The 17,780-nt window shown below is 39.1% G+C and overlaps 1 long non-coding RNA gene across 2 annotated transcripts; it reads right to left on the reverse strand.

Annotated features, from left to right (window-relative positions):
• Nucleotides 1–2,204: 2,204 nt before the first annotated feature.
• Nucleotides 2,205–16,734, reverse strand: LOC139746039 (uncharacterized). Of its 2 annotated transcripts, none has more exons than XR_011712049.1 (4): nucleotides 16,627–16,734; nucleotides 16,123–16,247; nucleotides 9,529–9,673; nucleotides 2,205–7,648 (listed from the first exon to the last, which is right to left on the reverse strand). It is a non-coding gene; the product is annotated as an uncharacterized lncRNA (long non-coding RNA). The 2 variants fall into 2 exon arrangements; XR_011712048.1 differs by lacking the exon at nucleotides 16,627–16,734 and adding an exon at nucleotides 16,354–16,560.
• Nucleotides 16,735–17,780: the final 1,046 nt, after the last annotated feature.

Consider the following 17,780-nt stretch of genomic DNA (forward strand, 5'->3'; position numbering starts at 1 on the left):
CGCCACACTTACCCAAGACAGCTCCCAGATACTTAAATTCCCTCACTTCTTCCAGTCTTTTTCCCCAATATCCATAGCTCAGTTTAGTACACTTTCTTCTTTCACTCTATAAGGTTTTACAAAATCTATACTTTCACTCTGTTTCCTTTCAGACACCATTACTTTACTTTTACTTGCATTTACCTTCAATTACCTACACTTACACACATCATAAAACTCACCTACAACATTCTGCAACTCCTCTTCTCTCTCAGTGAACAACACTGTAACATCCACAAACAGGCTTGCCACTAGCCACCATATCTTACTGCCACACTCCACCTCTGCAACCCCCTTCCCTAGTTTTGCTTTCATCCCTCTTATCACTCCATCTATATATATATATATATATATATATATATCTGGGAGTGGATCTGGCAGCGGATGGAACCATGGAAGCGGAAGTGAATCATAGGGTGGGGGAGGGGGCGAAAATCCTGGGAGCCTTGAAGAATGTTTGGAAGTCGAGAACATTATCTCGGAAAGCAAAAATGGGTATGTTTGAAGGAATAGTGGTTCCAACAATGTTGTATGGTTGCGAGGCGTGGGCTATGGATAGAGTTGTGCGCAGGAGGGTGGATGTGCTGGAAATGAGATGTTTGAGGACAATGTGTGGTGTGAGGTGGTTTGATCGAGTAAGTAATGTAAGGGTAAGAGAGATGTGTGGAAATAAAAAGAGCGTGGTTGAGAGAGCAGAAGAGAGTGTTTTGAAATGGTTTGGACACATGGAGAGAATGAGTGAGGAAAGATTGACCAAGAGGATATATGTGTCAGAGGTGGAGGGAACGAGGAGAAGTGGGAGACCAAATTGGAGGTGGAAAGATGGAGTGAAAAAGATTTTGAGTGATCGGGGCCTGAACATGCAGGAGGGTGAAAGGCGGGCAAGGAATAGAGTGAATTGGATCGATGTGGTATATCAGGGTTGACGTGCTGTCAGTGGATTGAATCAGGGCATGTCAAGCATCTGGGGTAAACCATGGAAAGTTGTGTGGGGGCTGGATGTGGAAAGGGAGCTGTGGTTTCGGGCATTATTGCATGACAGCTAGAGACTGAGTGTGATCGAATGGGGCCTTTGTTGTCTTTTCCTAGTGCTACCTCGCACACATGAGGGGGGAGGGGGATGGTATTCCATGTGTGGTGAGGTGGCGATGGGAATGAATAAAGGCAGACAGTGTGAATTGTGTGCATGGGTATATATATGTATGTGTCTGTGTGTGTATATATATGTGTACATTGAGATGTATAGGTATGTATATTTGCGTGTGTGGACGTGTGTGTGTGTATACATTGTGTATGGGGGTGGGTTGGGCCATTCCTTTCGTCTGTTTCCTTGCGCTACCTCGCAAACGCGGGAGACAGCGACAAAGCAAAATAAAATAAATAAAATAGATTTATTTATATATATATATATATATATATATATATATATATTTATTTATTTATTTATTTTGCTTTGTGGCTGTCTCCCGCGTTTGCGAGGTAGCGCAAGGAAACAGACGAAAGAAATGGCCCAACCCACCCCCATACACATGTATATACATACACGTCCACACACGCAAATATACATACCTATACATCTCAATGTACACATATGTATATATACACACACAGACACATACATATATATACCCATGCACACAATTCACACTGTCTGCCTTTATTCATTCCCATTGCCACCTTGCCACACATGGAATACCATCCCCCTCCCCCCTCATGTGTGCAAGGTAGCGCTAGGAAAAGACAACAAAGGCCCCATTCGTTCACACTCAGTCTCTAGCTGTCATGCAATTATGCCCAAAACCACAGCTCCCTTTCCACATCCAGGCCCCACACAACTTTCCATGGTTTGCCCCAGACGCTTCACATGCCCTGATTCAATCCACTGACAGCACGTCAACCCCGGTATACCACATCGATCCAATTCACTCTATTCCTTGCCCGCCTTTCACCCTCCTGCATGTTCAGGCCCCGATCACTCATAATCTTTTTCACTCCATCTTTCCACCTCCAATTTGGTCTCCCACTTCTCCTCGTTCCCTTCACCTCCGACACATATATCCTCTTGGTCAATCTTTCCTCACTCATTCTCTCCATGTGCCCAAACCATTTCAAAACACCCTCTTCTGCTCTCTCAACCATGCTCTTTTTATTTCCACACATCTCTCTTACCCTTATATTACTTACTCGATCAAACCACCTCACACCACGTATTGTCCTCAAACATCTCATTTCCAGCACATCCACCCTCCTGCGCACAACTCTATCCATAGCCCACACCTCGCAACCATACAACATTGTTGGAACCACTATTCCTTCAAACATACCCATTTTTGCTTTCTGAGATAATGTTCTCGATTTCCACACATTCTTCAAGTATGTCCTTCTTACATACCTTTTTGCTTTAGGTCCCTGATTTTGTAGGCTCTTCCATACTCATGCATGAAACCACTGCTTCACCTTCCAGTTGAGTTTCTAATCCCGAAACTTTTAACTTTCTTCCAATATCTTGATCTACTCTTTCCTTCCTTTCCACTATCAGCTTTTAAGCATATATCGTCATTAGGGTGGATATATGTTTATTGGTAAGTTTTATTTGTTGATATTTAGAAAAGAGGATTTTCTTTAACATTAATAACAAAGTACTTGGATAGAATTTTTTTTTTTTAACAAGAAATTGTCATTAATGGAAATGGCATAACATAGTTACATTGTTGTGTATGATATAGTACAAACAAATAGTATTTTAATTTTTTTTATTTGAATCAAAATTAACAATTATGATGTTTGCATATCTTAGAGTTACAAGTTGTTATTGTGTGTTTAACATTTACACAAGTTGGATTAATTATGAATAGTTTGTCACTTCTCTTATACAAAGGAAAAATTTAGAATTTTTATAAATAATTCACTGCCCTTATTAAGTATATGTTGTGGAAGATTTTGATATAGTCAGTAGAATTTCTTGATTACATAAATTATTACATTTTAGTATTCAAACTTTTTTAAAAATATTGTTGCATATTCAGAAGGTTTAAACTATGTGAATTTAAGCTTGCAAGAACCTTGAAAAAAAAAATCACAATTTTGATAATTCTATGTACAGAACATATTGAACTGTATATTATTACTATGAAATGAATTTGCAGAGTTCTGTATCCAATGATTTTTGATTCAAGTTCTCTGGTAATGTTTGCATATTATTTACCTACCAAACTATTATAATTCCAGTACATAGAAATATCAGTTAATTTTAATATTATAAAAGATTACATATACATTGATGTAGCATGCCACAATACTTTTTTTTTTTTTTCCACTGAATTACTAATATCTTTCTACCTAATGCTCTATTTGACTCAATGATGGATATTTATATCATATGGTGCATGTGCAATCTTTGGCAGAATATACCTTTGTTAAGCTAAACATGCACTTGCTTTGTAATCCGTTATGGTGCCATTCTTAGAAAATATAAATGCTTCTTATTGTGTGTTAAACTAGCAACTTCAAATATGTTTCACTGGAATTCCCTGCATGTAAAAAACAGAGGGAGTGGGGGAGGCTGGAAATCCTCCCCTCCTATATTACTTTCCATAAGATGAAACAGAGATCATCCATTTATCATGCTATCTTGCTCACATGAAAAATGGCAAACATTTATAAAATTGGAGGAGAAAGTTTCCAATACTCCTCCGCTCCCCTTTAGTCGCCTTATACAAAACGTGGGAAGTATTCTTTCTCCCCTATCCAACAGGAATAGATGAAGGTAGCACATACGAATATGTATACGTTGAAATGTGTGTCTGTATGGGCGTTTATGTATATACATGTGTATGTGGATGGGTTGGGCCATTCCTCATCTGTTTCCTTGCGCCTACCTCACTGACGCGGGAGACGGCGATTAAGTAGAATAAATAAATATATATTTCATTTATTATATATAATCAGTTCCTCATCAGCGAGGTAGTGCCACAAAACCGAAAAAGAATGGCCCACCCACTCATATACACATATATATATACATACTGCCCATATGCTTACACACAACAGGCATCTACAATATATACACGTACATATTCATACTTGCCTGCCTTCATTTCCTGGCACTACCTTACCTCACTGGAAATAGTGATGCTACCCCCTGCTTCAGTGAGGCAATGCCAGGAAAACATACAAAAAAGGCTACATTAGTTCACACTGAGTCTCTAGCGGTCATGTATAATGCAATGAAACCACAGCTCCCTATCCGCGTCCAGGCCCCACAGACCTTTCCATAATTTACCTGACGTTTTTCATGCCCTGCTTCAGTCCACTGACTGAACCAGGTGAAATTACACTTCAGTAGTTCATACAATTTTTGTGGTCATCCCTACATACTGAATGATGGTGCCAATAACACCTCTCTGTTACAGTTTTTCCTGTCTGGCCAACAAAAATATTTTAATATGCCTTGCATTTGATGGCTTAAAGACTCCCAATTGTTGCATGATTTGGCCTACTATTTATTAAGGTCTTACAGATGGTGTTATTGCCCTGGAAAGCAACATTACAAGCACCAACAGTAAGACCTTAATATACAGTAGGCCAAATCATGCAACAACTGGGAGTGTTTACATCATCGAATGCAAGGCCTGTTAAGATATCTATATAGGCCAGACAGGTAAAACTGACAGAAAGGTGTTACTGGCACCATCATTCAGTACACAGTGATGACCACAAAAATGTGATTGCTAAACATTGTCATGAAAACAATTGCCCCATAGATCTTGAAAATCCCATTATTCTACACCCCTCTGCTGATTATGACACACGCAACATCACTGAATAACTTAATTGCTAATACTAAGAACTTTAAATTGTCCCTAGGCAATTCTTAAGCCTATCCTAGCATTAACCAAATCATGAGAATTAACAAAACAATAAAATATAAAAAAAGTGGTTCAAGGCACACCCAGCTACCCAGGTCAACCCCCACCACATGAACCCCTTCATCACTCTCCCTTACAATGGTTACTGCTAGCCAAAGCAATGCTTGACCTATACAGATTGGTAGTGGGATGTGAATAACTTTAAGAACTAACATATGATGAGGTAAATTGTCTCCTCAAAACATGTTGTGACACATGTATAGAAAAATTACATTAAATAAAATTCTATGAACATCTACTTAAGTTCGATTTAACCTTTATACTATCGTTACAGACTAGTGTGATCATCATATCTTTATCATTATACTTAACTGCTGTTTCCCACATCAGCAAGGTAGCAGAAAGAAACAGACAAAGAATGGCCACACCACTTATATATACATTTGTTTTTTCATACATATTCACCACTTCCCACATTAGCAAGGTAGTGTTAAGAACAAAGGACTGAGCCTTAGAGAGAATATCCTCACCTGGCCCCCTTCTGTTTCTTCCTTTAGAAAATTACAAAACGGGAGTGGAGGATTTCCAGCTCTCCACTCCCTCCCCTTTTAGTTGCCTTCTATGACATGCAGGGAATACGTGGTTAGCATTCTTTCTACCCTATCCCAAGGGGTAAACACATATATATATACATAAATGCCAATACACACACATGTACATATATATGCATATCAACATATACATATATTTATTTTGCTTTGTCGCTGTCTCCCGCGTTAGCGAGATAGCGCAAGGAAACAGACAAAAGAATGGCCCAACCCACCCACATACACATGTATATACATACAGGTCCACACACACAAATATGCATACCTATACATCTCAATGTACACACAAAGACATATATACTTTTTTTTTTGCTTTGTCGCTTTCTCCCGCGTTTGCGAGGTAGCGCAAGGAAACAGACGAAAGAAATGGCCCAACCCACCCCCATACACAATGTATATACATACACGTCCACACACGCAAATATACATACCTATACATCTCAATGTACACATATATATACACACACAGACACATACATATATACCCATGCACACAATTCACACTGTCTGCCTTTATACATTCCCATCGCCACCTCGCCACACATGGAATACCATCCCCCTCCCCCCTCATGTGTGCGAGGTAGCACTAGGAAAAGACAACACAGGCCCCATTCGTTCACACTCAGTCTCTAGCTGTCATGCAATAATGCCCAAAACCACAGCTCCCTTTCCACATCCAGACCCCATACAACTTTCCATGGTTTACCCCAGACGCTTCACATGCCCTGATTCAATCCACTGACAGCACGTCAACCCCGGTATACCACATCGATCCAATTCACTCTATTCCTTGCCCTCCTTTCACCTTCCTGCATGTTCAGGCCCCAATCACACAAAATCTTTTTCACTCCATCTTTCCACCTCCAATTTGGTCTCCCACTTCTCCTCGTTCCCTCCACCTCCGACACATATATCCTCTTGGTCAATCTTTCCTCACTCATTCTCTCCATGTGCCCAAACCAAAAAAAAAAAATATATATATATATATATATATATATATATATATATATATATATATATATTTTTTTATTATTATTATTATACTTTGTCGCTGTCTCCCGCGTTTGCGAGGTAGCGCAAGGAAACAGACGAAAGAAATGCCCCCCCCCCCCATACACATGTATATACATACGTCCTCGGAGAGGAAAAAATGGGTATGTTTGAAGTAATAGTGGTTCCAACAATGTTATATGGTTGCGACACACAGGCTATTAGATATGGTCATGCATAGGAGGGTGGATGTGGTGGAAATGAAATGTTTGAAGACAATATGTGGTGTGAGGTGGTTTGATAGTAAGTAATGAAAGGGTAAGAGAGATGTGTGGTAATAAAAAGTGTGTGGTTGAGAGAGCAGAAAAGGGTGTGTTGAAATGGTTTGGTCACATGGAGAGAATGAGTGAGGAAAGATTGACAAAGAGGATATATGTGCCATAAGTAGAGGGAACAAGAAGCGGGAGACCAAACTGGAGGTGGAAGGATGAAGTGAAAAAGATTTTGAGCGATCACGGCCTGAACATGCAGGAAGGTGAAAGGCGTACAAGGAATAGTGAATATGTATGTATGTATATGTGTATGTATATGTCTGTGCATTTATATGTATGAATACTTTGAAATGTATAGGTATGTATATGTGTGGGCATTTATGTATGTACATGTGTATATGGGTGGGTAGGGCCATTCTTTCTTCTGTTTCCTTGTATTACCTCGCTAATGCGGTAGATGGCAATTAAGTATAATAAATATAATAAAATAAATATATACATGAGTGGATGTGTCTTCCTTCATCTATTTCACGTCACTTTTTATAACATATACATATATGTGGTTAGTATTCTTTTCTCCTCTCCCAGGGATATGTATACACACTACTCATACTTTTACTGATTACCAACAGTGCAACTGAGTCTAGTTATAACTAAATATATCAGTATCTTCACAGTACAAAGGTATGCATTACAAAACACACTATCAACCATGGGTGATTGATAATTAGTGAAAAGCAAATTGAGACAATAACTGCAAAATTCGATGAAGGTATTATTTAAATGCAAACAGGTAACCAGTAGTGTGCAGATGATGCTTGATTCAGTTGGCCTTCTCTCTCATGAAAAGAGTATTTGATGTAGCAGGGGTCTGAAAAGAGGAAAAGATTGTTAATTCCCCCAGTTTCTAGTTGCATGCACGACATATTTATACTGGAGTAGTTATGATAACACAGGTTAGAGTACAGAGATTCATCCAGTGTTTGACACATTTGTCTTCCTCAGTGGACAAATGGCCCTGGAAGTTCACAGGACTAAAAACAACCACCTAACCTTCCTCCTCTTGACGTCAGATACTGTGGGTGATCACCTACTAATCCTTTCACCGCATATTTCTCAAAATAAGTAGTAAGTACAATCTTTTCCCATTCTTTAAAGTTCATCTTCATATTTCATTTCAAAAAATGTGGTTCAACTCCTTGTAGCTCTTCTCCTCTTATCATTCATTTATCAAGTCCCCGTCTTGTTTCCTTTATTACGCGTCACTTACAATGAGTTCCATCTTGAGTAACATGTGAAGGCTCTTAGCAAGAAAAGCTTGAGTCAATTTTCAAACTAATATACATCAAGATAAAGTCCAGCATGGATGATCTTTTTGTTCCTCTTACTGTAATATGTTCCTTCATAAGAGGGAACAAAACATTTTCTTGTCAACTTACAACGAAATTTTAATTCCACAAATCATCAACCATATGCAGATTCCAGTCTGAAGAGTTTCTATCACTGTCGTTACATCTCAACTATTGGTAACTTTTGTACAGCAGATATTAATGCTTTCTTCATCTTAATTATTCCTTCACCTTTCTCATTAAAGTCCTACTCAAGTTGTTTAGACCATCTTCGTGGATTAGATGCTCTTACAAAAATTAAACAGACTTTGTCAGTCAATACTATCTCAACTGACAAGTGACTGAATGGTTCTCCCATGTCATTCATCAAACTGTTGAATACAGTCCTCCTCTGTCACTAGACTGGGCAGTTCCTCCTTCCCTTGTTTCTTGCTTCTATGCATCCTTGTCTTCAGGAAAGATCAAAATTTAGGTTTCTTTATACAATCTCAACCCTTCCCTATATGTGACTACTATTTCTGTGTTATGGGGAGACGGATTTACATTCGCGTTACCCCATCTTTTAATCCAGTACAGTATTTACTCTCATGTATATAACCCTGTGTAGTATTTACACTTTTGTGTACAAAATATAGACACACAAAAGCCCAAACTAGGTAACCATTTATTAACCAGCCCTGAGGGAAGGATTAACACTTGGGATAAAAGGGAGTCAGTTTAATGACTTAAGAGATCTTGTTTAAGTGGCAGTCTGAAATCTGAACACAGTACTAATCAAAAAATAACAGATAACACTTAAAAGTCATATGTCTTTTATAAATAAAAGTGAAGAAGGAAACAAAGAGAGAAGTGAAGCTTAAGAATTTCCAGGAAGCTTTACAAAGCAAGAGATGAAAAGAATATTTAAAAGAGCAGGAAATTGAGATGCAATTAAAGTATGGATAAAGCGGCAGCAGAAAAGGATAAACTCACAAGTCCAACAGATAAGGTCAGCACAGTTATATGTCAAGCAGTTGAAGGCCTCATAAAAAGGTTTCTTCATGTTGGAGTATGCTGTATCTGTATACTTGTAGTCAGTACCATATAGAATCTTGAAGTGATATTCCAAGAAAAAAAAATTCAGAGCAGTTCAATTTAATATGGTTCTTTTTGAAACCAGCAAGAACTATGTAAATAGTATGTAGGGAAAAATAGCAAAGAAATGCATTTAAGATGTACAACACAGACAATGAATATGAGATATGATACTAGAGTTTGGATAGAGTTGACTCACACTCAAAGTAAATGTACAGCAGGTATACCAGCTGAAGATAATACTGTATAATGAAAGGATCAAGATCAGCCACCTCAAAAGCTCAAACTAAGAGCAGGGGGTGAAATAATGAAAAATATAAAACCATACCTCTATTTGCATCCTTTTGGTCCATGATCCAAGAGCACCTGGTGAAGGCATAAAAGTCCAGGCTGTTGTTGGACTTTCCACACAATGGCTGCTCATAGTGAACACAGGCACTATCCATAGGGCAAGGATTAGAGGCACGTGGGTCCTAAGGATGATTGATCATATGTTACTCTGTGAATGTAGGACCTGAGAAATGCATCATCGGAAGATGATGACTGGCTACGGCAGGTACAAGATGAGTCTTGTCGGCTATCTTTGTCTAACAAAGGACAATTGTCAGTCATAGGAATAACCACAAATTAACCCATTGCCTATGATGGTCAGTTATGCTGGCTAACTGGTAGCTATGGCAAAACAGGAGTGAACCTACAGGGGCTGTTCATTACTAATTGATCATGATGGGTTATATATGGGTACTGTATAAGGCCTGAGGTATTTTGGTGTTGGTTAAGTTAGGTTCAATCCATTGACAGCATGTCACCCCAAGTATACCACATTGTTCTAATTCACTCTATTCCTTGCACACTTCTCACCCTCCTACATATATATATATATATATATATATATATATATATATATATATATATATATATATATATATATATATATACTTATTTTCTTTCATACTATTCGCCATTTCCCGCATTAGCGAGGTAGCGTTAAGAACAGAGGACTGAACCTTTGAGGGAATATCCTCACCTGGCCCCCTTCTCTGTTCCTTCTTTAGGAAAATTAAAAAAAACCGAGAGGGGAGGATTTCCAGCCCCCCGCTCCCTTCCCTTTTAGTTGCCCTCTACGACACGCAGGGAATACGAGGGAAGTATTCTTTTTCCCCTATCCCCAGGGATACATACACAGACATATACATATATACACATATACATAATTCATACTTGCTGCCTTTATTCATTCCCATCGCCACTCCACCACACATGAAATGGCATCCCACTTTCCCCCGCGAGGTAGCACTAGGAAAGGACAAAAGGCCACATTTGTTCATACTCAGTCTCTAGCTGTCATGTGTAATGCACCGAAACCACAGCTCCCTTTCCCTTGAGAGAGTAAAGGTATGTACAGAGCATCAGAGGGGAAGAACAGTGTGGTTTCAGAAGTGGTAGAGGATGTGTGGATCAGGTGTTTGCTTTGAAGAATGTATGAGAAATACTTAGAAAAACAAATGGATTTTTATGTTGTATTCATAGATCTGGAGAAAGCATATGACAGAGTTGATAGATATGCTCTGTGGAAGGTATTAAGAATATATGGTGTGGGAGGCAAGTTGCTAGAAGCAGTGAAAAGTTTGTATCGAGGATGTAAGGCATGTGTACGAGTAGGAAGAGAGGAAAGTGACTGGTTCTCAGTGAATGTCGGTTTGCAGCAGGGGTGCATGATGTCTCCATGGCTGTTTAATTTGTTTATGGATGGGATTGTTAGGGAGGTGAATGCAAAAGTTTTGGAGAGAGGTGCAAGCATGCAGTCTATTGTGGATGAGAGGGCTTGGGAAGTGAGTCAGTTGTTGTTTGCTGATGATACAGAGCTGGTGGCTGATTTGGGTGAGAAACTGCAGAAGCTGGTGACTGAGTTTGGTAAAGTGTGTGAAAGAAGAAAGCTGAGAGTAAATGTGAATAAGAGCAAGGTTATTAGGTACAGTAGGGTTGAGGGACAAGTCAACTGGGAGATATGCTTGAATGGAGAAAAACTGGAGGAAGTGAAGTGTTTTAGATATCTGGGAGTGGATTTGGCAGCGAATGGAATGATGGAAGCAGAAGTGGATGTGCTGGAAATGTGATGTTTGAGGACAACATGTGGTGTGAGATGGTTTGATCGAGTAAGTAATAATAGGGTAAGAGAGATGTGTGGTAATAAAAAGAGTTTGGTTGAGAGAGCAGAAGAGGGTGTTTTGAAATGGTTGGTCACATGGAGAGAATGAGTGAGGGAAGATTGACCAAGAGGATATATGTGTCAGAGGTGGAGGGAATGAGGAGAAGTGGGAGACCAAATTGGAGGTGGAAAGATGGAGTGAAAAAGATTTTGAGTGATCAAGGCCTGAACATGCAGGAGAGTGAAAGGTGTGCAAGGAATAGAGTGAATTGGAACGATGTGGTATACTGGGGTTGACGTGCTGTCAATGGATTGAACCAGAGCATGTGAAGCGTCTGGGGTAAACCATGGAAAGTTCTATGGGGCCTGAATGTGGAAAGGGAGCTGTGGTTTCGGTGCATTATTACATGACAGCTAGAGACTGAGTGTGAACGAATGGGGCCTTTGTTGTCTTTTCCTGGCGGTACCTCACACGCTTGAGGGGGCAGGGGGTTGTTATTCCATGTGTGGCGGGGTGGCGATGGGAAGGAATAAGGGCAGATAGTATGAATTATGTACAAGCATATATATGTATATGTCTGTGTGTGTATATATATGTATACGTTGAGATGTATAGGTATGTATATTTGCGTGTGTGGACGTGTATGTATATACATGTGTATGTGGGTGGGTTGGGCCATTCTTTCGTCTGTTTCCTTGCACTACCTCGCTAACGCGGGAGACAGCGACAAAGCAAAATAAATAATATATATATATACACACACACATACATGAGAAAGGTGGGCACATTAGAAAGGGTAGTGAATGGTGGGATTAAGAAGTAAGATTATTAGTGAAAGAGAAGAGAGAGGCATTAGGCCAATTTTTGCAAAGAAAGTAGTGCAGATGACAGGGAAATGTAGAAAAGAAAGTGGCAGGAGGTCAAGAGAAAGGTGCAAGAGGTAAAAAAAGAGGGCAAATGAGAGTTGGGGTGAGAGAGTATCATTAAATTCTAGGGAGAATAAAAGGGTGTTTTGGAAGGATGTAAATAAAGGGTGTAAGACAAGAGAACAAATGGGAACATCAGTGAAGGGGGCAAATGGGGAGGTAATAAATGAGGAGATGGAGGGAATATTCTGAAGGTATGTTAAATGTGTTTGATGATAGAGTGGCAGATATAGGGTGTTTTGGTCAGGGTGGTGTGCAAAGTGAGAGACTCAAGGAGAATGGTTTGGTGAACAGAGAAGAGGGAGTGAAAGCTTTGCAGAAAATGAAAGCCGGCAAGGTGGCAGGTTTGGATGGTATTGCAGTGTAATTTATAAAAAAAAAAAAGAAAAGGCAGTGACTGTGTTGTTGATTGGCTGGCAAGGATATTCAATGTATGTGTAGATCATGGTGAAGTGGCTGAGGATTGGCGGAATGCATGCACAGTGCCACTGTACAAAGGGGATAAAGGTAAGGGTTCAAATTTCGGAGGCATAAGTTTGTTGATTATTCCTGGGAAATTGTATGGGAGGGTAATGATTGAGAGGTAAAGGCAAGTACAGGGAAATTGTATGGGAGGGTAATTATTGAGAGGTAAAGGCAAGTACAGAGCATCAGATTGGGAAAGAGCAGTGTGGTTTCAGAAGTGGTAGAGGATGTATGGATCAGGTGTTTGCTTTGAAGAATGTACGTGAGAAATACTTAGAAAAACAGATGGATTTGTAAGTAGCATTTATGGATCTGGAGAAGGCATATGATAGGGTGGATAGAGATGCTTTGTGGAAGGTTTCAAAAGTAAATGGTGTGGGAGGTAAGTTGCTAGAAGCAGTGAAAAGTTTTTACCATGGATGTACGGCATGTGTACGAGCAGGAAGAGAGGAAAGTGACTGGTTCCCAGTGAATGATGGTTTGCAGCATGGGTGCGTGATGTCTCTACGGCTGTTTAATTGGTTTGTGGATGGGGTGGTTAGGGAGGTGAATGCAAGAGTTTTGGAGAGAGGGGCAAGTACGTAGTCTGTTCTGGATGGGAGGGCTTGGGAAGTGAGTTAGTTGTTGCTCGCTGATGATACAGCACTGGGGGCTGATTCGGGTGAGAAACTGCAGAAGTAGGTGACTGAGTTTGGTAAAGTGTGTAAAAGAAGAAAGTTGAGAGTAATGGTGAATAAGAGCAAGGTTATTAGGTTCAGTATGGTTGAGGGACAAGTTAATTGGGAGGTAAGTTTAAATGGAAAATATCTGGAGGAAATAAAGTGTTTTAGATATCTGGGGGTGGATTTAGCAGTGGATGGAACCATGGAAGCGGAAGTGGGTCATAGGGTGGGGGAGGGAGCGAAGATTCTTGGAGTGTTGAAGAATGTGTGGAAGGCAAGAACATTATTTCAGGGAGCAAAAATGGGAATGTTTGAAGGAACAGGGGTTCTAACAATGTTTTATGGTTGTGAGGCAAGGGCTATAGACAGGGCTGAGCAGAGGAGGGTGGATGTGCTGGAAATGAAATGTTTGAGGACAATATGTGGTGTGAGGTGGTTTGATTTAGTAAATAATGAAAGGGTAATACAGATGTGTGGTCATAAAAAGAGTGTGGTTTAGAGAGCAAATGAGGGTATGTTGAAATGGTTTGAACAAATGGAGAGAATGAGAGAGGAAAGATTAAAAAAGAGGATATATATGTCAGAGGTGGAGGGAAGAAGGAGAAGCAGGTGACCAAAATGGAGGTGGAAGGATGGAGTGAAAAAGATTTTGAGTAATCTGTTTTCTAGCACTAGAAATAGAAATGACAGTACTTGAGTGCTCTGTTTGTCAGAATGTTAAGAGTATGTCACCCAGCACACCTAGAAAAATTTGAAAATGGCTTAACCGATCCCTTTCAAAAAGTACAGTCATTTGTGATAAGGGAACAGACAAATTTTTAAAGATAATTAACAATCAACCAAAGTGGACAGATGTTAAGCACATGTATAGTAATAATGCCGGGAGCACCACTGATGAATTAAGACTAACATTTGCCGAACATGGAATACCAGAGGAGGTAGTATCTGACACTGTTCCTCCATTTCAATCATTAGAGTTTAAAAACTTATGGAGACTCAATGTACTAATCCTGTCAATAAAGTATGTAGATCTAATACATATTCTGTCAAATGTGGTAACTCAGTAAGGTATGTTCATGTCAAGCACATCATTCGTGCACATGACAAGATGAATGTAGCAGCAGAACATGATGATAAACTTGATACAGTTGCAGATGACTGTCAAGGTAATGAGGTCAAAGATGATGTTCCCCAGCATTCATTCGAAGTGTCAACTGACTATAGTAGTGATATGTCTGTCACTGATCAGGCACTGAGTACAAATAAAACTGTAAAATTTGATGCAGGGAATATACCTAGATGATCTAACAGAGTTAGGAAACTTGTAATAAAATTAGACCTCTGATTACCTGAATTGTGAGCAAGTCGTTCAAAGCTGTTTGGTTAGGAAGTTATATTTCTTGTGTCCTATTCTCTTCCATGCCAAATGTAAAACTGAAAGTTTTGATTCTTTAAAATTTGTGGCAACCATGATTTCTTTCTTTGAAAATGAGTGTTCTATATATATGTACGTTTATATATATATCCTTTACTGATTTATATATATACATTATTAGTGATGTTATTCTTACCAATGTTAAAATATGTTTAGGCCAGTATAAATGTATTATGCTGGTGGTAAAAGAATGGCAGAAATAAACCACCTGAATTAGAGTTTGTCTGTGGCTTCCCTTTCTCCCATTAAATCATGCAAGACCTTACATATATCAACATACAAAGCAAATTAAACTCTAAACAATCTGCACAAATATACATGTTTTATGTCAGTTGTCCACGGGATGGTCACTTAGAAAATAACACTGGGAGTCAGGAAGCCATTAGCATCCCTTCTGTTCATTTGCTAAGGGCAAGATGTCACAAAAAGTGTTACAAATGCATCACTTAAAACTGTCCACTGTTGATTATGAGTGCTTTTACCAATAACTTCCCTCTACTTCAAAGCCCTGCCCACTTAATAAAAATCTATAAACTGAAGGAGTTACAGATGCTAAAATTAACTTCACTTTGTAAGGAATCCACTGATGCCAATTTCATATTCTTTTAACAAGAAACTGATATATATATTTTCAGGACAATCACCTTCATTTTCCCTATCTATTAATCAACCACAGACAATAACCCATCTAGTCTCGCCTGAAGTCAGCTGCCCAACGCAACACCGTGACACTATGATCTATCTGAGTCTGGAGCTAAATGACTGACCCCCCCAAAAAAATTATACTTTGAATTAATTTGATGTATGCATGACATTAAAAAAAAAATTCCTTCTAGTCACACATTCATCAGCATTTTACTCCCAAGAATGGAGTGACACACGCTTGAGTTAGAAAATATATTGTGCACTATTGACACACGATCTCCATCATCTATGATGGTAAATCACTTACCCCATAAGGTAAACTACTTTCCTAGATATTCATAGATTCTCTTGTGTGTGTGTGTGTGTGTGTGTGTGTGTGTATATTGTCCCTTTGTAGTTATGGTTCTGTGCTTGGCTTTCACAAAAGAGATCTAGTCTGGCTTCAAGGGACTGTGTTGATAGTTTTTTATACCTTTCTCTGGTAGGCTGTCCCATGTTTCTACTGTTCTATGTGTAAACGAATATTTCCTAATATCTATATAATCTTGAGCTTGATTTATACAGTTGGATAAAACTGGACTCATGTCCATCATGTATTCCGGTTCTTATAAACTAATCACCTGTGGGAGTTTAACTCACCCTGATCCTCTGTACAGGTTATGTATTTCTGTATGTAGTATTTCCAGCCGGTTCCAGCCACCATCTGCAGATCTAACTTCTTCCTGGAGGCGGTGTTCGGCAGCTGGCACTAGCTGTGTCCCCTTCTGCAAACAGGAGAAACTATTGAGGACTTTCTGTTTACATCATTCAGGTCAAGTGGTGTTGACCTAGGCTACCGTCTCCGGACAGACGAAAGCCTTGAACACAGACCTGTGTGGCACTTGGAGGCCTTGAACACCAAACGCAGACATTTTCAGTTTAATAAGATATCCTGGGCACAAATTCTCACTAGTCACTGTATCCCGTCGGCCATGGGGAAGAGTTAATCATTGACATTTGCCATGCGAGCAGTAGCTGTTGATCACCATGAGCATTCATATATACCTTTTACTTTCACCAAATTCAACAAAATTTGAGGAACATTAGGACTTCATCCATTTTCAATGTCACCATTTTTTTTCAACTGGAAATGAAGCTCATTACCTAGAAGTGTGGTTCAACATATCGCATGTCCGTGGCATCAATGATAAATTCAATCCTGGTTTGAAAGCGGCGAGGACGAAAAACAAAGGACAAGCGATACGGGTTCCCAACTGATGCTACTAGCCTAAACACGTCAGTGGTGACCCACACGACCTCTTTGCACAGGTCAGATGAGACTGGTATAATCTACCTTCATTCGCCCTACCAAAGGTATTCGAAAATGGTAATCTATACTGACTGTTTTGACCCAAAACGAATCTTCAGACTTAAGCAAAACCTCATCCTGAATCTCATCCACAATATTATGCATCAACCTCATCCTCAACCTCACCAAGCTGTCACAAAAGAGATTGTAAATCAGATAACTGCTCACGGTGATATATAACATATAAATAAACGCGAAACGGCACTTAAACCTCAATCACGTTATCATACATCAACCTCACTCTCAATCTCATCAAGTTGGCACAATGAAGGTGTAAAGAAGCTCAAAAATAACTGCTCACTTTAACATAACGTTTAAGCTCACTCACAACTTTACCCACAACCAACCCATTAAACCTTACCCTTAATTCCATCCTCAACCTCACCAATGCTACCGGTTACCCCGGTCGACAGTCACCTCATGGCACTGGGCCCGCACAGGACATTGAAAAAAAAAAAACAGAGCAATTTAGGCCAATCTTCAACCAAACAGTACTTCTTGTAATGAGCTTTTAAAGGAAATCAATTTTTCTATGAAAATGGCAAAAAAAAAAAAAAAGTAATAGTTCAGGGTATTTTTTAGCTCAAAAAACTTTTTGTTTTGAAATTGAAAGATAAGATATTCAAAGAATTCTATGCTTGAAATAATTAAGGAAAATGTATCATAATTCATTTAGTCACCTATACATACCCAGTAAATAAGATACAAAGGATAAAGGATAAGAAAATATTTAAAATTGAATTCATTTAACAGCTTAACTGAATGTCATAAAGGTGACTAAACGATATTCTAACACCTGGTATATGTTCAGCATGAAAAATACGTCTTATAATGAGCTTTGAGGATAATAGTTCAGGGTATTTTTTAGCTCGAAAAACTTTTTGTTTTCAAATTGAAAGATGAGATATTTAAACACTTCTATCCTTGAAATAATGAAGGAAAATGCATC

This window comes from Panulirus ornatus, chromosome 63, assembly GCF_036320965.1.
Source record: "Panulirus ornatus isolate Po-2019 chromosome 63, ASM3632096v1, whole genome shotgun sequence".
NCBI lineage: Eukaryota > Metazoa > Arthropoda > Malacostraca > Decapoda > Palinuridae > Panulirus > Panulirus ornatus.